Source organism: Manis javanica, chromosome 5 (assembly GCF_040802235.1).
Source record: "Manis javanica isolate MJ-LG chromosome 5, MJ_LKY, whole genome shotgun sequence".
In the NCBI taxonomy this organism is placed as follows: Eukaryota; Metazoa; Chordata; class Mammalia; order Pholidota; family Manidae; genus Manis; species Manis javanica.
The window spans coordinates 21368289-21394894 of record NC_133160.1 but is presented as its reverse complement, the minus strand read 5'-3'; the positions used below and the strand labels follow the sequence as shown (position 1 = coordinate 21394894).

General features: G+C 39.7%; 1 protein-coding gene and 1 non-coding gene across 5 annotated transcripts in view; one reads left to right on the top strand and one right to left on the bottom strand.

The window, feature by feature from the left end:
• Window positions 1-14294: 14294 nt before the first annotated feature.
• Window positions 14295-14398, bottom strand: LOC118971446 (U6 spliceosomal RNA). The gene has a single exon (XR_005059893.2). It is a non-coding gene; the product is annotated as a U6 spliceosomal RNA (small nuclear RNA).
• Window positions 14399-15857: 1459 nt separating this feature from the next.
• The window catches only part of PHF20 (PHD finger protein 20), a 164030-nt gene continuing 153281 nt past the window's right edge, over window positions 15858-26606 (top strand). For 3 of the 4 annotated variants that reach the window (XM_073236666.1, XM_073236663.1, XM_037012865.2), the window contains exon 1: window positions 15858-15988. The gene's annotated coding sequence lies outside the window, so the exon portion shown is untranslated. Of the gene's footprint in view, window positions 15989-21255; window positions 21304-26606 lie in introns of all 4 variants that reach the window. The other variant, XM_073236662.1, reaches the window with a different exon arrangement.

Below are 26606 nucleotides of genomic sequence, written 5' to 3'. Positions count from 1 at the left end.
CCCTTTTAATTCCAATACTGTGTAAATATCAAAGAATAAGGGTGTCCCCTTATGAATTCTGTTTGGGTACATGACAGCACAGAATTTGACCTTAGACTCTAGACTTCTTACTTGAGAATTGAAAGGTTTTAAGCTCTAAGTTCACTTTACTATTGAATATCCCTTGTTTTATCTTCAAGGATGATCAGAGTGAATCTGGAAATTTAACACACAAGAAATACCAGCTGGAAAACTCTGTCTCTAAAACAAATATTTTTTACAATTAAAAGAAAATATTAAAAACAATATACTGGTCATTCACATTGCAAAACTGTTCTCATTTTGTCTACCTCGTGGACATTCTGTTTTAATTAATTTCCCTTTCATTATTTTGTTCTTAAGTCACTTACAGCAAAGGGTCATTGAGATATTAGGCTGAAATAATCCAATCCACTCATTCTACTACTGCTATGGACCAAATTGTATTCCCCCACCTCCCGCCAATTCATATGTTGAAGCACTAACTTCTAACATGACTGTACCTGGATATAGGCTGTTTAGGAGGTAATTAAGGTTACCTGAACTCATAAGGGTAGGGCCCCAATCCGATAGGACTGTGACCTTATAAGAAGAAAAAGTTTTCTCCCTGTCCCTCTCCCTCCTCCACCCTCACTGCCATGTGAAGACATAGTAAGAAGGACACAGCAAGAAGGCAGCCAATCCAAAAGCGAAGAAGAGATTTCTTACCAAGATCAGACCATGCTGGCACCCTGATCTTGGACTTCCAGCCTTCAGAACTTTAAGAAATAAATGTCTGTTGTTTGGCCAAAAAAAAAAAGGTCATTGACTTAAATCATCACCATCATCAAGAAGATTATTCTGTCTTATAGAGAGGAGGCCATGTATAACCAAGGGTTACGGGGAGGTAATAGATACTGTGGTTAAAGAATTTGGCTGAACACTAAATATATTTTGCCAGTGTGAGCTTTTTGATGTCCACGTACGACATTTACATACAGAAAATACTGTTTTTGATACTTGCATTTAAAAAATTAATAGCCAATTTATAAAGTAGCAATTTTTAAAAATTTGAAATACACTTGATATATACAATCTTATATTGGTTTCAAGAATACAACACAGTGGTTCAACAGTTATTTGTATTATTAAATCCTCACCCCCTCTAGTGTGGTTATGGTTACTATTTGTCAACATAGAAAGATGTTATAGAATCCTTGGTTATATTCTCCATGCTGTACTACTATACATGTGACCAGCTTCTATTATGATTGAGAATTTTTGTGCCATTTTATCCCCCTTGCCCTTCCTCCCACTCCAACCCCTCCCCCATGGTAACCACTAGTCACTTCTCAATGTCTGTAAGTCTACTGCTATTTTGTTCATTTTGTTTTGTTTTGTTTTGTTTTTAGATTCCACAAATAAGTGAAATCATATGGTATTTGTCTTTCTCCTCCTGACTTATTCACTTAGCATAATACCCTCTAGCTCCATCCATGTTGTTCTTTCTTTTTTGTGGCTAAATAATACTCCATTGTATATATGTACCATATCTTTTTTACCAATTTATCTATTAATAGACATTTTGGTTCCTTCCATTTCTTGGCTATTGTAAATAATGTGGCAATAAACAGGTACATATATCTTTTTGAATCAGGAGTTTTGGGTTTTTGGGGGGTAAATTCCTAGAAGTATCATATGGTATCTATATTTTTAGTTTTTTATGTTACTGGGTCATATGGTATCTCTATTTTTAGTTTTTTGAGGAAACTCCATACTGCTTTCCACAGTGGATGCACCAATTTACATTCCCACCATCAGTGTAGGAGGGTTCCTTTTCTTCACATCCTCACCAACACTTGTTATTTCTTAGTTTTTGGGTAGTGGCCATTCCCAGTGGTATGAGGTCAATACCTGATTGTGGTTTTGATTTACATTTCCCTGATAATTAGTGATGTGAAGCATATTTTGGCCTTTTGGCCAAAGTACATTTTTAATCCAGTTTTCCTTAAGACTTTAAGACTAAGTTACAAAAATTGTTTTGTTTTGTTATGAATCTATTTATGAATCTAAAATTTTTAAATCACCTCCACTTTTTCCACTAATATTAAAGTAAATTCAAGTTGAACAGACTAAACTCTCCTCAAAAAAATCAGTGCTATTTATGTTAGACAAATTACCTCAACTTTAGTATATATTTATCAATTTAACATGTATTAGTTTTGAGCACTTTAAAAATTTCCCAGTATGTAAACAATTTCTAAATATAAGAAATTAAAATCACAAATATAGTGAGTCCTACAATTTCCTAAAATATTCTTTTGTAGTGTCTTATATCTTTCTAATCAATATAACAATTCTCAAATTAATTAATCATACATTTTGAATTAGAATCTCTAGTATGTCAAGTTTTCTGAAACATTACAAATTTAAATACAAATATATATAAAGTATTCCTAAACATAATATGAAAGTTTTAAGATTTCATCTCTGTATTTAAATTTATATTTCTTTGTATAAAATCACACCCATAAGAGAAGAGTTTTATTATCTTAAAAAACTTGAGATTAACATTTCAAGAGAATTCAAACATTACCTCACAGGACCAAGGTTCTTTATTGGCTATAGTTTTTGACCTCCATCAGAGACTGGTTGTATAGTCTACCTGATATAGAATCCAACAATTCTTGACCAATGGGTACAATGAACCTTTTTTTCCTAAGTCACTATTATAATGAGAAACTCAAGCCCATTTCATACAGATGAAATTAATTTTGGCAACCATATGACTCTTCCCTGATTTGGGTGGATGAAATTATCATTCCCTCTCCCTTGATAATTGATGTCTCTAATCAATCTACTTACTGATTGAATCTGGCAACTGGCCATAGTGTCAAGGGTATTGTAGTGATATATCCCAAAGCAATTTGCATAAATTTGTGAGTGGTTAGAGTCCTTAAAAGAAGAGAAGATGTTTTAGGGATACATACTTGCTACTTATCTGAGGTTGATACCATTGCCTACAATTCTCATAACTTTGCTTGGGATCACCATCAAAGGATCCTGATCTTGAAACTCAAGATAAAGTTCCTAAAGATCCTCTGATAATTAGATAAGGAAGCAACAGTTGATGTTTTGGGCAGAGTTTAATCTTTGGTGGAAAAGTAATGTTTTGAACTCTCCATAGTTAAGACAATCAAGAAAACTAAGAGACATTCATTAATGTGATAATATAACCCATTTGTCCATTCCATGGGCAAAAAGATTGCCCAAAGCATTATTTTATATTGAAAATACAAATGAAAAAATTCAATACATTATAACTTAAAGTAATTTAGAATACTCTTTTAGAGTTTTACAGTGAAATGTATCATTTTCTGATTCATTCAGTGTTTATTTAGTATCTTCAGAATTTTTAGCACTCTGCGAAGACAATTGGTGAGTACAAAATAAATAAAAAACATAGTCTCTTTCCCTCAAGAGTTTCCAGTTTAGTTAGAGAACACCTGAAGGAACAAAAATCATGTTAAAGATAGTGTTTTGTATAAAGATTTTGAATGAGCTTAATGCCTTGAACATCACAGTATCATTAATAGCATATTTCATTTTGGTCTATAAACATTTTATACACATTATCTCACTTTTTCCTCTAAATCTGTGTTTATTTATTTTAATGAAATAAATTGTTAGAATCAAACTATGATGGAAGTGAAGTGATCACAGAATCTTCTGGAAGGAGCTGAGTGATGTAGGTCATCAGAGCAGTTAAGGAGTATTTTTTATTTTCAAAATCTTATTATGAAAATTTTCAAACAGAGAAGTTGAGAGAATAGTATACATACCCACCACCTATTTTACATTTAACATTTTCCATTGTTTGTTTCTCCACATATCTATCTACCTATCCCTCTGTCCATCCATCCAGCTTTATTTTTTAATGATGTTCACAGTAAGTTATAGACAACAGTACACTTTACCCCTAAATACTTCAGCTTTGCATATTCCTAACTAGAGTTAAACTAGAGTTGTTCACCATTTTTTTTAAAGAGGTAAATTTTACATACAGTCAAGTGCACAAATCTTAACTGTCCCAATAGATGAGTTTTGACAAATGCATACAAATTGGGTAATACTAATTTTATTTAAAGTGCAGGTATGGCAGTAACAGGCATAGAGGACCAAAGAAAGCAGTATATTGTATCCCAAAATATCCTGATTTGACAACCAAAGAAATGGATAAAACATTAAGAGAAGCAGACTATTGTTTAAAAACATCTGCTATCAGAAGCAAAAAAAAAAAATGCTCAAACATAACATTGCAAAAAACTGGGAATCTAAACAAATCTAGCAATAGGAAGATCCTGTTGACAAGGCATCCCAAGATGGAGATTTATCTTGAAAATGATGCATGAAAAACAAAAGAAACACCAACCCACAGTGACTCTGAATGTAAAGCATATGACTCCATGATGTGAGTGAATGACCCTGCATGATGAATTGCCCAGAAAGAGAGAGTCTCTGAAAGGTTGTATCTAATAGACTCATGCCTTTTTGGAGTTGGTGAAAAATAGCCTTTATTAATCACCTTCTGAAGAAGGTCTAAAGAGACATGAGTTGTCCAAATATCTCTAAATAACCAGGTCCTATCTCAACATATAAATGAAGAGTCAGATTTGGAACATGTGCAGCATGGGCATGACTTGCATGCAGTGACTGTGAAAAAAGCAAAAATGATGGCAAGAGTGTGGAGAAAGTGGAACCCTCAGACATTGCAGGCATGAATGTTAAATGGTGCGACTGCTGTGGAAAACAGTTTGGTGGTTCCTCAAAAAGTTAAATATAGAATTACCGCATGACCCAGCAATTTCACTGCTAGGTATAGACACAAGAGAATTAGAATCATGCTTCTAAATGAATACTTGTACATGAATATTCAAAGCAGATTATTCATAATAGCCAAAAAGTGGACACAACCCAAATGTCCACTAGCTAATGAATGCATAAACTGAATTGGAACATTATTCATCCATAAAAAGAATGAGGTATTGATACCTGCTACAAGGTAAATGAAACTGAAAAACATGCTAAGTGAAAGAAACCAGACACACAAAAGATCATCTATTTTGTTTATATGAAACATTCACAGAAGGTAAATCCATAGAGACAGAAAGCAGACTAGTGGTTACCTGGGGGTGTGGGAAGGGAGGAATGGGGAGTGACTACTTAAATGGGTATGAGGTTTCTTTTGGGGATGATGAAAATATTCTGGAACTAGACAGTGGTGATGGTTGCACAAGATTGTGAATGTGGCAAATGCCAAATATTGGGCACTTTAGCACAGATAATGTTTGAATTTATTTGATGTTATGTGAATCTTACCTCAATAAAAAAAGAAGGAAACAAAGCATAATCTAAGGTCCTCCAGAATCTAGAGAGAAAAGAAATGTAAAGCCCAAATGTGTTTTCTCAGGTTACAGCTTCATTCCCCATTTTCAGGATATTGAAATAATTCCTTAAACAAATATCTGTTGAATATTTACTATGTGCCAGTCACTAAACTAGGCACTGGAAAAACAAACAATGGAGCATAAAATACTCATGGCCCCTGTCCCCCTGAAGCTTACAATCTGGTTTGAGGAGGCAGGCTTTGATCAGAAGACCATACCAATAACTGAAGATGTACAAGTGTGACAAATGCTATGAGAGGTTTATGGTGTTATGAAAGCATATAAAAAGGAGATTTAGTGTGAAAAAGAGCATTTAATAAGTGAAGAACATTCCAGTCAAAGAATAGAATATGTATTAGGCCTTTGTAGCAAGAGGAAGTATGGTGTCTATGAGGACCTGAGAGAAGGCTATGAGGCTGTTATGTAGTAAAGAAGTTTATGAAAATCCAGACCATGTAAAGCCTTCTAAACCCTGCAAGATGAGTCAGTTATTAGGTATTGTTTCAGCTTCAAATCTACCTTTCTGCTGTATGATTTTGGAGATAGGACTGTGCAAACAATGTTTCTCCTTTGCATACTGGCTGTCCATTAAGCTCTCCCAGTAGAGGCTACTAGAGGGATATTGTAAGGCTGGAGGAGAAAGGACAGAAGCCTCCTTCCTGTTTGTTTCCTGTTCCTATCAGTGGCATGCCTTCAAAGCTTCTGAATACCGACCGGTAGTGGCAGTTCCTTCCCATTACAGCAGCTGAATCAGTTTGCAGCTTTTCCAAAATTTAAGAAACCAATTTCATTACTCCTTCTTCAGAGATACCAACACCGACTGCCCAGTGCCCCTCCCTACTCACCTGCTTGGGTCCCAACCCCCTGCGGCCCTTCCGCTGAGTTCAGAGACACAAGCACTTGCCAAGCAGTACCGCCTCTTCAAGGATCTGACTTTCAGCTCTGTTTGTCCCTTCCTCTGAGTTTCTGTGTTTTAATAATCCTAATCTCTTTCTTTTGTTCCCTGAGCCCTAGGGGTGGTAGCTGTTCCTACAATTACTACTTCCATGATATCTTAGATTTCTATTTCTTCAGTTATGTAATTAACAGCCTATTATATCAAATTCTCTCTTCAAATAATGTGTGGTTTCTGCCTCCTTACATGACCTTCACTGACATATAAGGATTTGATGTTTACATTTCAAGGTCCAATTCGAATGCTATCTTTTACATGTGTCTTTTCCCATTATGCTCAGTTAAAATTATTCCTGTGGTTAATTCTTAGTGTCTTCCTTAAGGCCTATAGATTTTTGTTTTCATAATCAAATTCCAAATCACACCCTTATGCATAAGAACACCTTTCTGTTGCCCTACAATTACACTGAAACTCCTTCACTCAAGTCTGGATCCAATGAATTCTCCTACCAATTCTACTAGAGAAGGGTAGGTATAAAGTAAACAGAAACAGACATGGGTTCTTATTCATTCTACTACATATTGTAGTTCTGTACAACTAAACTCTCAGTTGAATTGTTGCAAATGGGAGGATTTCTTTCCTTTTTATGGCTGAATAATATTTAGTTGTGTATATATACCACATCTTCTTCATCTATTCATCTATTGATGGACACGTAGGTTGCTTCTATATCTTGGCTATTGTAAATAGTACATCAATAAACATAGGGGTGCATATATCTTTTCAAATCAGGGATTTTGTTTTCTTTGGGTAAATCCTAGGAGTGGAATTACTGGGTCAAATGGTATTTCTACTTTCAGTTTTTTGAGGAACCTCTATATTGCTTTCCAAAATGGTTGAACTAATTTACATTCCCACCAACAGTGTAGGAAGGTTTTCTTTTTGCACCCTCTCCAGCATTGGTTGTTTCTTGTCTTCTGGATGTTGGCCATCCTAACTGGTGTGAGGTGATATCTCATTGTGGTTTTAATTTGCATTTCTCTGATGATTAGTGATGTGGAGCATCTTTTCATGTGCCTGTTGGCCATTTGAATTTGTTTGGAGAAGTGTCTGTTCATACCCTATGCTCATTTTTTTTCGGGTGATTTGCTGTTTGGGTGTGAGGCGTGTGAGTTATGTATTTCGGATATTAACCCCTTGTTGGATATGTAGTTTATGAATATATTCTCCCATACTGTAGGATGCCTTTTTGTTCTGCTGATGGTGTCCTTTGCTATACAGAAGCTTTTTAGTTTGATGTAGTCCCATTTGTTCATTTTTGCTTTTGTTTCCCTTGCCTGAGGAGATTAAAAATCAACTCTTGCAAGCCAGCACAAGCTGGTTCCAGCACTCTACTGTATTTCTGTGATATTAAGTGAGTTATTTAACCTGTCTTAAGTCTCAGTTTTCTTATCTGTGAAATGTCTGCAGGATAATAATAGAACCTACATTACAAAATTGTGACAAAAGTTAAATGAGTTAATACAAATAAAGCACATGATCAGTATCTATCACAGTATTAATTTTATACTTTTTATCATATTCATATATTTACCATGTGTACTTTTGGCCACATCCCACCTGAAAGGGTATCTCACCACGACCCTCCTTACCCCAGAACGACTCAGGAGACATGGGCCCATGCAAGAGATTTTATTATCTGAAAGAGAAAATGGCTGCCTCCAGAGAGAGGGAGCAGCAGCTCGTGGGTGAGGAAGCACATTTTTAAGGAGTAGGGGTAGGGTGTGTTCTGCATTGGTGACTGGATCTTAAGGGGTGGGGGTCTTAGTGTGCCAGAATTTGCCTTCACCGCCGACATCGCTTTGTCATTTTCAACGATTTTTGCTACATTTTCCAATGCTTGTACCGACTGAAACAAGTCTATGAAGTTCTATGATATTCTTAGATTTATCAACAACAGAATACCAAGTTTGTTGGCCGTGATTTGCTGATAACCAACAGGTATAAAATTTTGGCAAACATCTCTCAAGATGTTGACTTATTGTTGTAGTTTCCCCTGTGTTTGTGATTTATTTATTGGCTTTGATCCCTTGGCTATTGGAGATTCTGCTATAATGGAGTGCAATAGAATTTTCCACCAAGGGTTTGGGGAACACAGAGGAACCCAGGAAGCCCTATTATTGGTCTTACCTCCACTTTCTTAATCTATTCCAGAAGTCTCAAGTTGCCTATATCTCCCTGCCTAGAAAATGTCTGTCTTTAAAGATATTTGTGTTCTATTTCCTCTAGGAAGTTGGCCTTAATCCTGCCCACCCTTCTTAGACTCAACCAGTCCTTCATTACTGTTCTTAAGTGATAATTCAACATTGTTTCCTACACATTTGCCTTCATTACTATATTGTGAACTGCTTCCAGAACTTCAACTGCTTCTCTTTTATCTCTATCCCCGCAGCTCTTATCATCCTGCCCAGTGTGCTGGTTGTTTAACAATTGTTTATTGAATTGGTTAGGGTTGCTTTGGAGATGCATCAGTATAGAGCCAGACTGAGAAAGGTTAAAAGAACTCAGCAATAGAGCACACTGTCCAGTGACTATTAAGTATAGATAAGCAGGGCATGTTCTCACATGGACAGGAATTTTGTTTGATTTGAAGTGGCCTGTGTGGGTGGGTTGGAAAGTCAGAGGAGATTCCATTAGAGAGACAGATAAGGGCTACTTTGTACAGGTCTTCTATGCTCTGCTAAGAAGAGCAGCAGTAATTTGCTAGAATGGGCTGGAACCAGCACATAAGCCAATTATTAAACGTCCAGGAATTTTGTGAGCCTGTTGATCTCAATTGGTAGTTTGATATCAGCCCAGTGTGAGTATTTACACCGCAGATATCTGCAAAAACTACAGATCAACCTTTTCTTTTTTCTTAGAGAGCCAGTTGTTCATTGGCCACTGAAAAGTTTTGGATATCACATTTAAAGGGCTGTTAACTCTTATAAGGTTGTTAAAAAGATTAAATGAAAAAATAAGTATGTGCCTTGTATAATGGGATGTTGTTGATATTATCCCTTACACAAAATTTTAAGCACCAATTTCATGCTAGACATTATTCCATGCACTGAGGATACAGCAGTAAACAAAACAAAGTCCCTGCCCTTAAGAATTTTAAATTCTGAGGATATGAAACAGATTATTAACAGAAAAATAAATATATAATACACCAGGTGGTGATAAATGCTGTGAGGAAAAATAAACAAGGATAAGGAAGAGAGAGAACAGTACACTGTTTTATTTAGGGTGATAGGGAAAGCCTCTATGATACAATGACAATTGAACAGAGACCAGAAGGAAATGAAGTGGTCGGTCTTATGGATATCTGGGGATAAATCTTTCCAGGTGGAGGGAAGAGCAAGTATAATACCCTAGGTAGAAGTGTGCTTAGTATGTTCAAGGAAAAGCCAGGCTGGAGTAAGCAAAGCAAAGAGAAGGGAGTTTGAGGTCAGAAACTGGGGAACACAAGCAGCAGATCAAGAAGGGCTTAGAGGTTATTATTTTGGATTTACTTTCAGTTACAGAGGGGCCAACATTAGAGGTTTAGTAGATGATCTGACATGTTGTAGAGGATCATTCATGTTAGAATGGTAATGGATAGTTTGGAGAATAGGGCAGATTGGAAAGAGTCTAAGAGCAGAGGAGCTAGGAGATGGTCTATTGAAAATTTGGTTAGTTTAGGAGTAATATGCATGAGATCTGGAATAAAATTGTGCTTAAATTATTCTTAGCAATGTGACCTTAGATAAGCAATGTAACTTCTCCATTTCTTCAACTGCAAAATTATAATAAATAGGACCTCTTTTCAAGGGTTATTGTAAACAGTAAATGAAACAGTTCGTGTAAAGTGCTTAGCACAGTGCCTTGCAAACAGCGAATGTTCAAAAAATACTATCATTATTTTTTTTCCCCCAAAGTGATGAAGATTTGAAGTAGAATAGGAAGGGTAGAAGGGCAAAGGTGAGGTGTAGGGATGAAAGGAAACTGGAAAATCTATAGGAACTATAAATATAACTTTTATTTCCTCATCAGTCCTCTGAAAAGTCAGAGGTCTTACCCCAAGACATGTAGAGGGAAAACTACCTGTTTCTCTATCGTTGTCATCCAGTGACTTTGGTAGTGCAATTTAGAGCCTGGGATTTGGACTCTAGATTGGACTTCAGATACTGTTTTAGGCCTATGGAACTGTGGGCTAGGCTGTAGGGTGAAGTCAATGGGGTGAGATTTTAAACCGATAAATATGGGGTAACAGAGAAGAGAGAGAGCTTTTGGGTTTTAGTGAGTCAATAAGCAGGCAAGAAGGAATCCAGGGGGTTTGGACTGAAGAACATCAATTTATCAACATTGTTCATCACTCTCACTCCTAATTTTTTTTTTTTACTCTCAAATACACATAAGTAAACCAATATACTCAATTCTGTTTGTTTCTTGTCTCATAATTTCCAATAAACTGGACACAGCTCCATTTTTTCCTTTTTTCAGTGTACAGGGCTGTTTACTGAAGCATTGTTTATAACACTTGGAAACATAGGGAATGACCATTAACAAAGGATTTATTGCAACACTGTTTATAAACATTGGAAACAAAGTGAATGGTTCTCCTTTGAGTTACTCTCAGCTTTAATTTCCTGTCTCATTTCCCTACATCCCTGAAGCTATCTCTACATATATACATATACATACATACATCCATGGAAGGAATATAATTTTTTTATGTTGTTGCATTTATATTTTCCTTAATGGCTTGTCCATTCCATGTCTTAAGGATATTTTCCCCTGCATCAAGATCACTAAGATAATTTCCAGTATATCTTGTTTAAAGACACATGGTGATAACACTGACATGTGTGACACACATGGTTGTGCAGTGGGTTACACACATTCCTAGCTGGAAAATTGGAACATCAGTCATTTCTTTCTTTTTCAGCAATACAGGCAAGTGAGAATAACATAATGGGAATGATCTCGAAACTACTTCTGTTTCTTAAACTACAAACAAATTGCTGGATTTTAATTGTTACAAGTAACAATTACTTGTGACACATTCTGGAACTGTGGAATTATTTCTCTGGGGAACCTATAGAGGACAACTTGTAATCTCTATCAAAATCATAAATGTATATAATAACCCTGTGGCTCAAATCTCCCATTTCTGAGAATTTAGACAACAGTTCTGCTTGCACATGCATGTTGTATTATTTGTAAATGGAATACTGCTTTTAAATTGCAGAAGATTGGAAACGACCCAAATGTTATTCAATAGGGGACCGATTAAGCACATTGTAGTACAGCCATACAATAATACTATACAGCAGTAAAATAAAACAAGATAACCAAGTTATTTTTATGCCATTGTACAAAATACATTGTAGGGTGTCCAAACTGTTTTGTTTAGTGAAAAAGTACAGTAGAGAACATGTATAAATGCTTCCTTTTGTGTAAAAGGGTCACAATATATTTCAACTTAATTCAAACTTCCTTATATATTCATAAAGAAATTCTGAAATGATTAATAAAAAAGTAAGAGTGTGGTTACCAATGCAAACAGGACCACTGAGGGACAAGAATTTGAGGAGGACTTTGTATTGTATATCTTTTATATAGTTTCTGGTACTTGAACTGTGACAGCACTATTTAAAATTAAATTACAAGTGGTTTAGGGAGTGGAGTACCAGCAGATTTAGAGACTGTATATTTAATCAACTTCTTTGTAACTGTCATTCCCTTGGTCCCTACGACTAAACTCCTGCCTCTTTCTTTCTGGGCTGGTGTGAGTTTTAACCCACACAAAACATGTTTTAAGCATGCTTAAATAACAGGGAACAGTGCTAAGTACTGGGACTCCCAAGAGACAAAGGAGAACAGGACATTTTCCCTGCCCTTGAAGTGGTTCAGGTCGATTTTATCACCCTGTTTAGTGGCTGGGACAAGAATAAAAAATGTTTTCCTTTCCATTCTTCTTCTCCCTCCCTCATTATAATCTTGCAAAATGCTGGAAATATACTGGAATTCCTACTTAATTTTCCTCCCCCTCACTTGGAGAGCATTAGCTTGGGGAGCTCAAGAACTTTCCATCAGACCCAGACTGTAAGACCTCAACCTGTTTCTCTAGGGCCCCTGGGGCCTTGTGGAGGTTCTTGGACCACTCAGATACTGGTGTGACTGTGGTTTCCGGCTTCCTGAGTTCTCACACCCAGCTTGGTGCTGCCGATACCATACCCCAGTTCCTGCTTTGGAGAATGACATGCTCAAACTTAGTGATACTCTGAGTACATGGGTTCTGTGGGTGTGAGTCACAGCTAAGGGGCTTGCTTTTCTGTTTTAGTTTTCCCCTTTTCCCTCGACAGACTCATTGCAAATGCCTTGGGGTTGCATAAGCACAGAGCATAAAGATTTGCTGGGTAGTCACTGAGAAAGATTTGTTTTCTAATTGAATATCCTATCTCATGTTAGGACTTTAGTTCTGCTTCTCTTTAGCTAAGGACATTTTTGAATACTTTAGATGACGAATCTTGTAAGAAAGCAATCAGAAAATCATTATGTAGAACTTTTCAGTTTTCAGTATGTTTTCTTATATGTTATTGAACTTAAATGTGATAATTCTATGAGTGGAGATAGATACCATCCCATTTTAGAGTTGAGGAAAAATGTTTAAGGAGGGAAAGGACTCTTCCATGCAGGTAGTGAGTGCTCCTTGCGCTATTGTGTATACCTTGTGTGTATGCAGGGTTTCACTGTAGAGCTGTCATTTTGTGGGCTGGAACCATTGTTTGAAATGGTCGGATATTTAGCAGGAGAGATTCTACTCTCTGGAGTTGAGGCTGCTATACATTCATTCTTTCACTCACCCACACAATCACAACTATTTGTTGAATGACTATCTTGCACAAAGAAAGGCTCTACCTAAGAAAGAATTGAGAGTTTGAGACCAAATACTAGTGGGGCTGGGGAGGATCTTAAGGAAGAACAGTTGATGCTGCTAAGAAGGCAATGTTAAGACGCAGACTTTAGACCAGAACCTTGCAAACTAGAGTTCTTTGGCTGGCAGCCAGTGAATGTCCAGTTTAGAGGAAACTGGCAAGTCAGGCTTCTGTAGGTTTTTTTTTAATTGGAGAGAGCTTAAGTACCAAGGTACTTTATTCATATCTGTATCAAGTTAGTTTTGCCGGGCTAGCATCAATCCTCCCCTCTCTTTCCACTTTGGGAGATGATATTCTTAGATGCAAATTGTTCCTCTCTTCTTTCCCTGGCAGCCTGGACTAATCCATGTGACCTGAGATTGCCCAATCAACAGCAGCTCCTGGCTAAGACTTTGCCTATTGAATGAGTGACCCAAAGACAAAGGGATATTAGGATTGAATCCCAGCTGTGGTGTGTGGCCCTGCTGGTAGCAGCAGCTGCACCTTCCTGGTAAAGCCAATTTTGTGTCTGCTTGTTTTCCAAGTCTGCTTTCCTGTCCATCCATGCTGTGGGCCTCAAATATCTTTGTAATGTATTTCTTTTGCTTGTATTGGTAACAGTGTCAGTGCTTGTACTTGCAACAAAAATAATTTTAACCTACAAGTTGTGACATTTTCTTTACCAGGTTGTGAGTTCCCTGAGAGCAGAGCCTAAATCTCATTCTGCTCTGTGTTTTTGGTGACTAGCTCAACCCCTAGTCTCAATACATGCAGGTTGAATAAAGGAAGAAACTGGTTATATTTTATGGGGCTCTGGAGTCTAGGATGCTTGGCATTACTGTAGTTGTGGGGCAAAGAATTCTCTGTATGCTTACAATGGCCACTAACATTTGAACAATTTCATATTAATAAACATAAACTGAGAAGTTGCTGGGAAGGTCATTTTCTTCCCGTATTTAAGCATTTAGCTGAGTTCATGCAAAGAGTTCTGGTCCTCAAATTTATGAAGTTTTAAAAAATGTGGAATGCTTCACAAATTTGCATGTTATCCTTGGGCAGGTGCCATACTAATCTCTGTATCATTATAATTTTTGGATAGGTGCTGCCAAAGTGAGCAGAGCAGAAGCTTTTGTTTCTGCTTTCCCAGAACCTCCTCCTAAGCACTGCCTTCTGCCCTGACTGCATCAGCTGAGGCAATGCCCTCTTCAGGCTTTGATTTGAAAAGCTCTCTCCTATGGACTCAGATCCAAAAAAGAATCTACTAGTTTTTAAAAGTATTGTTTTCTTTCCTTTCATTCCTTCTACAAATATACATTGAGCATCTATTATTTGTCAGCTTCTGGCAATTCAGTAGATACAAGACAGTCCCTAACTCTAATTTGGGAAATAGACAAATACAACCAAGAGAACAAAGAAATAAAGTAATTACAAACTATATTAAGTGCTCTATTGAAAACCAACAGTGACAAAGGTAGAGGGTAATTGCCATGAGGGAAGCATGTGATTGAGGGAAGCACTTCTAGATAATGTAGTCAAAGAGGATCTCGCAGAGGAGATGAGAAACTGAGACCTACGTAATGAAAAATCAGCTTCGCAAAAAACAACAGCTAATTCAATGGCTCAGCAGCTGGGAAGAGCTTGGAAAGAACCATAGAAACTGACAGAAAGTCATCGTGGCCAGAAGATGAGCAAGGGTGGAGGATGCAGATGGAAAGTGATTGGTTGTTTCTAGCAGGGGCAGTAACATGATTAGATTTTAAGAAGAACACTGGCTACCCATCTTTCCAATATACAATAAAGTCGTTACTGCCCTAAAAAATATGGTTAGCATTTCGCCCTGGCACTTCCTTCATTCCACTGGGAAGATATTTCAGACACTTGTGGTGTGGCTGCAATTCCAATCTTGGTCCCGGAAGGCAAAATACAGCTCCTTCCCACACACCAGAAATTGGAATTCTTTCCTAGGAGTTGGTGAGGCAAAATGGAGGACAGATGAGTGCAAAGGCCCTGAGGCAGGAAGTTACTTGGAACCTGACCTGTTTGAGGACTTGAGACTGAGAACGTGAGAAAGCAGGATGTGTGACAATGTGAGGGGAGCTGGTTATGTCTAGACTTTCAAGAGCCTGGTGGATAGGCTGCAGTAAAGATTTAGATCTTAATTCGAAGAACAGTGGTAGACGGGTTTTCAGCAGTGGATTGCTGTGATTGTATCTGCGTTTTGAAAAGCTCCTACTTTCTCTGTCTGAAAATGGATAGGAAGGAGAAAGACTAATGAGGTGAAGGGAACCACCATCATCTAGCAGAGGTCATGGGTGGTCTAGACTGGAGTGTGGGTAGTGGGATGGAAAGAGTGGGAGGCTTCGAGATGCACTTAGAAGGCATAATTAACAGGTGATGGACAGTGTCCAGTCCCGGGCTTCGTGGGAGCTCAGTAGTTACGGGTGAATGGAGACCTCGTACTCTGGATCAGGGGCCCCGCGCGGTTCCTGCGGGTCAGAGCAGTGGGCGTGGCCCTCCGAGCTGTAGCCACGGCGATCGGGCGGGGCGGAAAAGCTGGGGCGCTGCGTCACTCGGTGGTGGCGATGGAGCGTGTGTGTGTGGGGGGCGGGGGATACGCTGGGCGCGTCCCGGGGGTCACGTGGTGCGCAGCACGCAGAGTCCTTCTGTCGGTTGGTCCTGGAGCAGCGCAGCCGGAGCGGGGCTGTGAGGTGAGCTCGCGGCGAGGCGAAGCCGCCTGGCTGGGGCCGGGTTGGGCCGGGACCGCGCCGCGCGCGCCCCGTGCGGGCGGGGACGGAGTCGGACGCCACCGCTGGTCCGGTCGCCTGTTCGGCCCCGTTCCCCGCCTGATCCCGCTCGCCCAGCCCTGAGGGAGGCCCGGAGACTGCTGCTGAGAGCGTGGCGGGCGTGCGAGCGGCGCCCAATCCCCAGGGCTGCCCGCGGGAGTGACGGCGGCCGCGGCCAATCAGTGCCGCTGTAGGAGGCTGGGTCCCGGGGTGCGGGCCCGGGGCGCGGAGCTGGCGGTGCTGGGGGTGGGGGGTAAGCTCTAGGGCCAGAGCTTGAGCTGTGTGGCCCCCGAGAGATCCACCACCAGGCCCTGTTCTTGCCTTGTGCTTTCGGAACGGGTTCTCTTTTATTGACTGTTACCTTATTCTGGGGAGCACACCCCTTTCTCATGCCCCCGACTGTGGGAGTGTCCCCTTTATTACAGTTTTGAAATGTGGGTGATGTACGCACTGAAGCTCCAGCCTGGGTTTTATTTCAGTTTCTAAAGCCCCTCAGACTGAGGGTTTACCCCTTTCACAAGCCCCCCCCGTAAACTGGAAGTACACTCACATTTTTGTACCCCCAATCTGAGTAAGAACGCCTTTTCAAATTTGGGGGTTCGCCCCATTAACGAGTCTCTCAAATCTGTGGTTCAATAACCAAAGAATTGGGAGTACTTACATTCCCACAAGTCTGAAGAGGAAGCCCCTTTTCCAGGCCCAGCCCTGGCAACATGCTTTCTAGAATTTCTTAAATTTAGTCTCCACTCCCTCTCTCCAGCCCTTCAAATCTCGGGGTGCACCTCATTTGCACAGTCTGCCGAAAGTGACATCCAAATCCTGAAGTTTAAAGGTACATTTAGCAGTTACACAACTAAGGAATTGACTGCTTTTGCCAATCATTCTATTCTTGGGGTTGCACCCTTTTTTATAAATTCTTCAAATCTAACTACCTTATTTCCTGAGGGAGACTCATTTTTGTATATGTGAGTATCTGTTTCTTGTGCTCCGAAGATGTACAGAATGCACCCCTTTTGGTTGCACAATTTTCGGGATGCAGTGACGTTCCTGATACTTTCTAAATCTGGGAAGGCACACTTTTTTTCTGGGTCTCAGTCCCAGGTGATGAGCCTTGGTTCTTGAGCGTACTTCCTACCCATTTTTAGCTTTTCTGCTGCCTGAGACAGCTTCTCTCCTCAGGTCTCTTCCCTCTTTAGAACCCTATTTCCCTTTTGATGCTCTCCCTGTCTGATCAATGCACCCATTTCCTCTTCCTTCCTCTGGTGAATGCCTGTCTTCAGCACAGTACTTCGCTTCTGTGGCCGTTTTTCTAAATACGCTTCCTATAGTCACACCTCCTGAATTCTCCTCCCCAAAGGGGAGGGTCCTTCTAAAGGGATGCCTGTCTGGTGTCTTTCATATGTTTACTGTCTTATTTTTCTGCTTCCTGCTAACAGGAACTCTTCTTTCTTGGCTTATCCCTGGGCATTTTTCTGGTTTCTAACTCCCCTTGGACACTGCTCTGCTTACTGATGACTGTAGTAGAGGTCTTCTCCTTTCTTCGCTGTGCTGGAGGTGGCCTCAAGGCCAGGACTACCTGGAAAGGAATCCCTCCACATTTCTTTGGTTATTCACAGTACTCTTAATCCTCCTGGTGGGTTACTTTCCTATAAAATTCTGGTTAAATAGGTACTGTTTTCTCTTTTGTTTTATTTCCTTGTATTGGGGAAAAAACTGCAAGAGATTCTTCTAGTCTTGCTTCCAGCTTATAAGCTTCCTCCACACTGGCTTTCTTCCTTTCATCACGAAAAGAGGTCATTGGAGGAATCTCTGGGTCACTCTTTCTGTTCTTGTCCCTAGGGTGCAGGTTGTGGATGGACATGTATTTCGCCCCCTCATCCTCTGACATATCTGCCAAGCCTTGCTCCCAACCCCCACCTTAAACTCAACAATTATCTGGGACTTCTTGTTTCTTAAGAGCCTCTCAGTAGTTTTTTTCTTTTGTATTTCTTTCTACCTTCCCAGATCTTAAGCAGAGCTTCTCAGCCTGATCCCCTAACCAGATTAATTTCTCCACAGCTGGAATCCCCGGTGCTTATGGGATAATGACACCTTTGACCTTTCTCTCTTTCGGGAAGTACTTAAGTGTGCAGCTGTATGAGGCCTCAGTGGGGGAGAGTTTGGGCTTGAGCAGCTACATTGGTAGGACAAGGCAGGAAAAGACTGCATTTTCAGGACCACGTCTTTTTGAATCTCATTTGGAGATTGGATGTTTGCCAAACACCAGCTTTTTAGGGATGCTGGTGGACTTAATGTTACTCCCAGGAACCTGTAGGAATTAATGGGGCTTGTGGAGAAGTGCTCTGAACTCAGTGTTGGAATTGTTGAATAAAATTAGCCATTATTGTATTTTTAGAACAACTAACCTGTTTTGTGTTTCATGTGTATGAAAGCCCTAGCGCTAAATTGTGTTATTTAAGGAAGTGAGATAGATCCCACATTTAGATCATATGGTCATTAGTAAGTACCGAATTCATTAAAAAACACTGGAGGTCTGTCTGAGCAGTAATAAAATATGGCATACAGAAAATGAACAGATACTTTGTCTCTTTATTTGCTTGTTTGGTACCTTAACTGTGTACTGCTGCATACACTGTACCCTTAAAGCATTCTACACCAGTGCTTCTGAAACTTGAATGTGCCTATAAAATTATCTAGCGGTGAGGTATCTTGCTAAAATGCTGATTCTGATCCAGTAGGTTTAGGGTGAGGCCCGAGTATCTGCATTTCTAATTCCCAGATGATGCTAATGTTACTAAAGTACACTTTGAGTAGTGAGGTTCTATATACAAAGCCAACACTATCTCTTTGAAAATAGGAAATTGGTGGTTAGCTTTATGCTGGGGTATTGTTGTCCATTTTCTCTTTATCCAGACACACATCCCTTAGACTTCGTACAAGGCATGGTTTCCTGAGTACTATTAGTTATACTCATCTATGGTTCTACCATTTAGCTTTTAAAGCCATGGTTAAAACTCTCTAGGAGTTTGTTTCTATGTATTTTGTCAAATTTAAGTGCTTAAATATTTCTTGGTTAATATTTAATTGAACGTAATTTTTGACATAGAATCATTCTAGTAAATATTGCGTAGCCAATATAGTAATCAGCCAGCTTGTCTCCCTGGTTCCTTACCTATCATCCTACTATGGGTGGAGAGTCTGAGATCCCCAAGTCAGCAGGGTCACAGGTGATGGAATTTCCAAGGAGTCCTTGGTTTTGTAGCTTCTGGAGGTGGTCCTGGGACGGATAGGTGCCATACCTTGAGTGGAAGTTGCTGGCTTATCTCTGTGTGGGAGCGTCACAAAGGTGAATACTTGTGGGAAGATGAAATTCTTTGATGAGTATCATGACCATGCTCTCTCTCTCCTTTTGTACCAGTATCCCTAATCTAAGTCTTAGTAGATTTTCCCTTTCTAAATGTCTTAGGTTGTATGTATCTATTTCCTTGGCTGTCACCTGTCATGGCCTTTTTCCAGTATGATCCTATTCTGGGCCCAAATCAGGACAAACCTGAATGACTAGACTGTTTTGTGTCCCAGTCCTTCCCCTCCCCCTCACATGAATGTCAGATCCTCTTCAGTAACAGATTTGATCTGGATTTGGCTCCAGTCCCAGGTCTTCCACTCATTGTGAGACCACAGGCTACTGTTCCTCATCCTCCTCATTTGTAAAATTAGGGGCTAATCATCTTCAAAGCCTGCTCTGAGTCTTTGTCAGTACCTTGCTTATAAACCCAGTGTCTGTGTGAGGTTGTTGGTAGTAGATCTGATTTCCTTCACATGCTTTGTTGGGCAGGCTGCCTGTCATTCCCTTGTCCGAGTCACTTCTGCCACTGCCTCTTTTCTGCCTGAGGCAGCCAGCCTGTCCTCAACTTCAGCATTCTGCTTCCATATCCTCTGTCAGTTCCATGCTGTATTTCAAGTCTTCCTTCTGTTATTCACTCAATGGTAGCTATTTCCCTAAATCACTGAGTCTGTAGTTCACATACAACCATGTTTATTGCTAAGTTGTCTTATCCAACGTATATTTTTGAAATGTCTTCCCACCTCCTCATGCCAGCTTTCTTTGTTGTTTTGAATTAGTAGGGTAGGTAGAATGAAATTTAAAAGTGAAGCAGGTAGCTTGCCCTTGGCTGGATTTTGTGGAAAGTGAGATGTAATGCTTTTAGCCCTCTTCTCCTATGGTCTCCCATGTTTTCAAGGAATCAGTTACTTGGTACTTCTTCCTATATTTTAAAGGTGCTTGAACTCTTTATCTGAAATTTGAAAGCATATTCTAAGTGCAAACACCATTTAAAAATCACTTGTGAGTGCTTTTCCTTCTGGGAACACACTCAGCCACAAAACCCCAGACAAAAAATTGCTAAAGTCAGTGATAAATTATCGATTTCAAATAACTTCGTCAGTGAATAAAACTAACAGTTCTTTGAGAACACTTAATTATTCTCAAAGGCGGTTGCCCGTGCCACCTGAAATCTGGGTTTACAGGTATATATAACCTCCTAATCTCCCTTATCTTTCTAGGAAGTTTTTTGGGGGAGGTTTACGTTTTTCATGGTAAGCATTCTTTAAATCAAAATGTATGCCTAGTTAGAGCCTCCTTGGTTACGTTGTAAGCTTGAAGAAAGGGAGGATGCTGTCCCTTGTCTTACTTAACCTCTCTCAGCAGCTGCCCCTTCATAGATTGTTGACTAACCTGAGGGTAACCTATTGGAAATTGAAACCCTAATTTGTAATTTGCTGTGATAACTTGGCTAAATCTTGGGCTAAGTATCCAGCTGTCCTTTGCTTTCTTTGGCCAAATAATGGAAGTAATGAGCTTGCAGAAATCCTGAAAATTGAGGAGCCTGGTATGAGTCACCAAGTATAAATACGGCAGTTGTATGAAAGAGAGATGGTGCCTGAATCAGTGGACTTTGGGGAAGGAAGGAGAAAAGGGACATGGGGAGGATTTAAAATGATAGTTTGAATCACTGAGACCTTATCCCATGTCAGGACCATAATACTAGGATTTTAAAGGTTGACTCCCAGGTGTCTTAACTGAATATTTGGGCTCTCTGTCTGAGTAGAGACCTGATTTTTCAAGCGGTCTCTTTCCCACATGGAAAGGTGTATGGCTAGGTGGATTGACATGCTTTCCTTGTTTTCTACAGGTACACGGGTGTTGGGATATCTAGGCTGTGGAAACCTGGCCTGGAAATGTGGGTATTTTACAATAATAATTACTATAGCTAGCATGTTTTGGAGCACTCTATGGGCTCTTATTCAGTCTTTACAATTTATTGTCCTCATCTCTATACGAGGAAATTGAGGTTATATAACTTGTCCAAGGTCATTTGGCTAATGGAATCCAGGTTTCTTTGCCTGTAATCCTGGTACTTTTATAACCTCATTTCTCCAAGTTGCCTTATTTTCCCCCTCAGAGGTTTGAATTGGTCACTTTAATCACAATATCAAACAGGTGGCAACCTGTTACCCAGAACTGAAGCACTGCTGAGAAAAGGGGTCACCTGTCACCTCACCCCAGATTCTGTTCCTGAATATACAAACATCCTTTAACTGTAGAAGCCCATCTCTTCCTGCCCCCTTTCTTGTGCCTGGTTTGGGGTGCTTGACTATTCCTTGGTCGCATGGAGTGGTGAATGCTGTCCAGTGTGCTTTGATGAGTAGCGAATTGGTCTTGCCATGATCTGTATGAGGTTTGTACATGTAATATTCATAAAGGCAAGATGAAGATACCACCTTTTATGTCCTGGCTCATGGTATTTGGTGGTAAGGACCAGGATTTGGAGGCAAAATGTCTGAGCTTGGGTTCCATCATCTGCCACTCTCTTGGGGCTACATGGAACTTGGGCATGTGGCTTAAACCTCTTGGGCCTCTCATTGTGGCCCAGATATTGGAGGCAGATTTCCAGCATGGCAAGTTACTTACCCTGTTTGGACATTTGTTTCTTCATTCAAGTATCTCATAACTGCCTCACATTGATCACTGAAGCATCAGTAAATGTTGTTGTTTCTCTTCATTTGCTAAAATGTAAAATGGGAATAAGAAAACCTAATTACAAGGTTATCAAAACCTGATAAACTATGAATAGTTGAGTATATGTTACCATTACTTTGTTTTATTCCTCTCACAAGATGTTTGTAAAATCCCCCCATGGACCTTGTTTGTTAGTTTGTATTTCATCCGTAATTACATCAGTAGTGTCTGTAACAGAGAAAGACACAGCGTTTTATTTTCATTTTTACACATACAAATTTAACAGTAATCCCTTAATATCATTAGTGTTCAGATAACCCAAAGGTCTTATTTTCAAAGCAGTATAAATATAGTGGGTTTTGGAGGAGGCCCTGCTTGTGAAATCCCTGTTCTTCATTTAGCTAGTTAACCATAGGTAAATTATTTGCTGTAAGCCTTCTTTCCCTCCTCTGTAAAATGGGGTAATATTGCCAACTTCTCTACATTGTTAGTAATGAGATGTTTGTCCAAGATTTAGCCTGTGGTGGAGACCTAGTAAATGTTAGCCATTTCCTGTAATTAATAATAAAGGCCAGGAATAAAAGTTAATAAAGAATGAGGCAATTAATTAATTGACTCTTAAATAATTGACTTATCTTTAAAACCCCATATACAGTGAAAAGATTATCATTCAGGAAAATGTCTTTGAGGCCCTATGGAGTAATGACTCCATCTCCAAGTTGTTTTCATTTGTAATATCATGATACCTTAATTAAGGAATCCTGTAAGAACAGCTTAGTCAGGTATGTTTAAAAAAAGACTCCCTCTCCAAAAGGAACCCACACAAACTGACTCTAGAACTACCAGCATTTATAGACTGGAGCCTGCCTGTGACCGAAAAATGAATAGAGCTTTTCTTAGGTCCCAGGTTAAAAATTGTGGTCTGTCTTCAGATGCACCATTCCCTGTGCTTTGCCTTCTTCCCCTTGTCTTCAAGGAGTAATAACTTCCTACGTTTACCTTTGGCTGGGACTTTTCAAAGAGCCTTCACATGATTGATCCTTACATCATGAATCCTTACATCCTTTGAGGGGGGTGATTTTAGTCTCTTTCCTGTTTTTATTCCCATTTTGCTAGTGAGGAAGCTGAGGTTTTCTCATTTAATAAGCCTCTGATTGCCATGTAAGAATACTGCTTACTAGGTGTTGAGTCTACCTGTGAGGAATTCAATGCCTCAGATGAGATTGGCTCACAAACAGGCAATTTCAGGGTCGAGTGCTGAGTGCTGTGTGCTGTGGCTCAGAGGGCAGGCCAGGGTGCCGTGGGAAAATACCAGCAAGCTGTTAGGGAGGTGCTGACGTCTGAGCCCTGTCCTGAAGGACCAGGAATGGCAAGCAGCTTGTTTGAGCAAAGATACTGGAGGTTGGAACTGCCAAGGAGTCTGTGTGTGTGGGCTCTAAGAGCAGCAATAACCTGAGAGCGTATTGTGTGCCAGGCTCTGTAGTAAGTAATTTTATTTTCACAACACCTGTATGAAGATATGAACTAGGTACTGGTACTATCCCTTTTTTACAGATGAGGAGCCAGGCTCAGAGAGGAAATGACTTGTGCAAGGTTATCTGGAAAATGGTGGAGCTGGGATCCAAATCAAGGCAGTCTCACTCCAGAGATCTGTCTTATAACTGCTATGTGTCACTGCTGCTCTGCTAAGCTTGTGTGTCCTTTCAAGCTCCCATTATTTGAGACTCCTGGTTTGGTTTGGTCAGAATGCTTAACTCACTGATGGCCTTGATACTGTGCTGTGTAGCTTGAACCTGGTCATGTAGGAAACTGCTGGACTTTTTAAAGAAAATTGAGATACAATTGAGATATAGGCTGAACTGTTTTTAAGGAGTGTTATGATCAGATTGGTGTTTTAGAAATACCACTGCAGTTGCAGTGAGGAAGATTAGTAATAGTGTAGTAGTTGACTGGAGTTAGACCTTGGTTCAGTTCCTTGTCCCAGTACTTGCTAGCTTTGTCATTTTGGCAGCTTGTTTTCTAAACTTTAGTTTTCTCATCTGTAAAAATAATCCTCTTTACAAACCTATGAGATAGACACTAAATGAGATGATGTATATATAAAGCACTTAAAATAGTATATCATAAAAAAGGCAGACATGTCAATTTATAAGACAATATTGATTTGGATCTACGAAGGGTGTGGCTGGAGGTTTTGAGCTCCATTGAGAGATGTTGCAGTAATCTTACTAGAACCGATGGGGGTCTGAATTGGACAAGCACTCGGCAATGGGAGAGCCCTAGAAGTAGGTGTTACATAATGGTGGCAGAATAGGAGTTAAGGGCAATGCCCATGTTTCTAGCTTGGCACAGTGGCCATTCTTGGGGCCTTAAACTGTGATAGGGAGAAAAGGAGAAGGAACTTGTGAGGGTGAAATGATTAGCTCCATGATGTTGAGTAATGTGCCAAATGTCATTCAGCAGACATTGTCCAGAGCCAAGCCTGGGCACTAGGCCCTTTCCAATGCTTCTGGGGAGATCCACTAATTTAACCAACTTGTTCAACTCATTCAACTAATTCAGAATGAGTAAGCTCAATCTCTTTTTGCTGTCTGTCTCCATTCTAATTGTGGAAATAAAATCTTGGCTTTTATAAAAGGCATTTCAAGTATCTGGGAAAAGGGTAAAGAAAAATTTTTTGGCTTTATTCTTTCCTCTCTTCAGCTTTCCGTGACACCCCCTCTCCTCTTTGCTTCCTTCCTTACCCCTCAAGTAAAAGGCTAATTCAGCTCATTTACAGTGACCTGGAAAAGGGTCTGAGGAATGGAATGGTCTTTGTTTTAGGCTCAGTCTTCCTTCTCTGTGCAGAGGCAGCTTGAGGATCATAGTGCAGGAGTCCTTGCCCCTATTTGAACCAACTTACTACTTCCCTGGGACTGAAGATGTGCTCTTTTTGTTCTCTTACTATATTGGGTACTACTTGTTAATATTTTGTTATAATAATGGCTGTAATCCTTTGTGCCAATGTCCTTTTGCTAGTACTACACATCCATTTTATCACCAATACTGAATATTTCGTGTTCCACTTGTTTGACATCCATTGGCTCACTTATTCCTCACAACCCCAGGAGGAAGGATTTTTGTTTTTGTTATTTTTAATTTTGGTATCATTTATGTACAATTACATGAGCAACATTATGGTTACTAGACTCCCCCCATTATCAAGTCCCCACCACATACCCTATTACAGTCACTGTCCATCAGTGTAGTAAGATGCTGTAGAATCACTACTTGTCTTCTCTGTGTTAAAGTGCCTTCCCTGTGCGCCCCCCACCCCCACATTATGTGTGCTAATCGTAATGCCCCTTTTTCCCCCTTGTCCCTCCCTTCCCACCCATCCTCCTCAGTCCCTTTCCGTTTGGTAACTGTTAGTCCATTGGGTTCTGTGAGTATGCTGCTATTTTGTTCCTTCAGTTTTTTCTTTGTTCTTATACTCCACATATGAGTGAAATCATTTGATGCTTGTCTTTCTCTGCCTGGCTTATTTCACTGAGCATAATACCCTCTAGCTCCATCCATGTTGTTGCAAATGGTAGGATTTGTTTTCTTCTTATGGCTGAATAATATTCCATTGTGTATATGTACCACATCTTCTTTATCCATTCATCTACTGATGGACACTTAGGTTGCTTCCATTTCTTGGCTATTGTAAATAGTGCTGCGATAAACATAGGGGTGTATCTGTCTTTTTCAAACTGGGCTGCTGCATTCTTAGGATAAATTCCTAGGAGTGGAATTCCTATGTCAAATGGTATTTCTATTTTTAGTTTTTTGAGGAACCTCCTTACTGCTTTCTACAATGGTTGAACTAATTTACATTCCCACCAGCAGTGTAGGAGGGTTCTCCTTTCTCCACATCCTTGCCAACATTTGTTGTTGCTTGTCTTTTGGATGGCGGCCATCCTAAGTGGTGTGAGGTGGTATCTCATTGTGGTTTTAATTTGCATTTCTCTGATGATGAGCGTTGTGGAGCATCTTTTCATGTGTCTGTTGGCCATCTGAATTTCTTCTTTGGAGAACTGTCTGTTCAGCTCTTCTGACCATTTTTTAATTGGATTATTTGCTTTTTGTTTGTTGAGGTGCGTGAGCTCTTTATATATTTTGGATGTCAACCCTTTATCGGATTTGTCATTTATGAATATATTCTCCCATAGTGTAGGATGCCTTTTTGTTCTATTGATGGTGTCCTTTGCTGTACAGAAGCTTTTCAGCTTCATATAGTCCCACTTGTTCCTTTTTGCTTTTGTTTCCCTTGCCCAGGGAGATATGTTCATGAAGAAGTCGCGCATGTTTATGTCCAAGAGATTTTTGCCTTTTTTATTTTCTAAGAGTTTTATGGTTTCATGACTTACATTCAGGTCTTTGATCCATTTCTAATTTACTTTTGTGTATGGGGTTAGACAGTGATCCAGTTTCATTCTCTTACATGTAGCTGTCCAGTTTTGCCAACACCAACTGTTGAAGAGGCCTTCATTTCCCCACTGT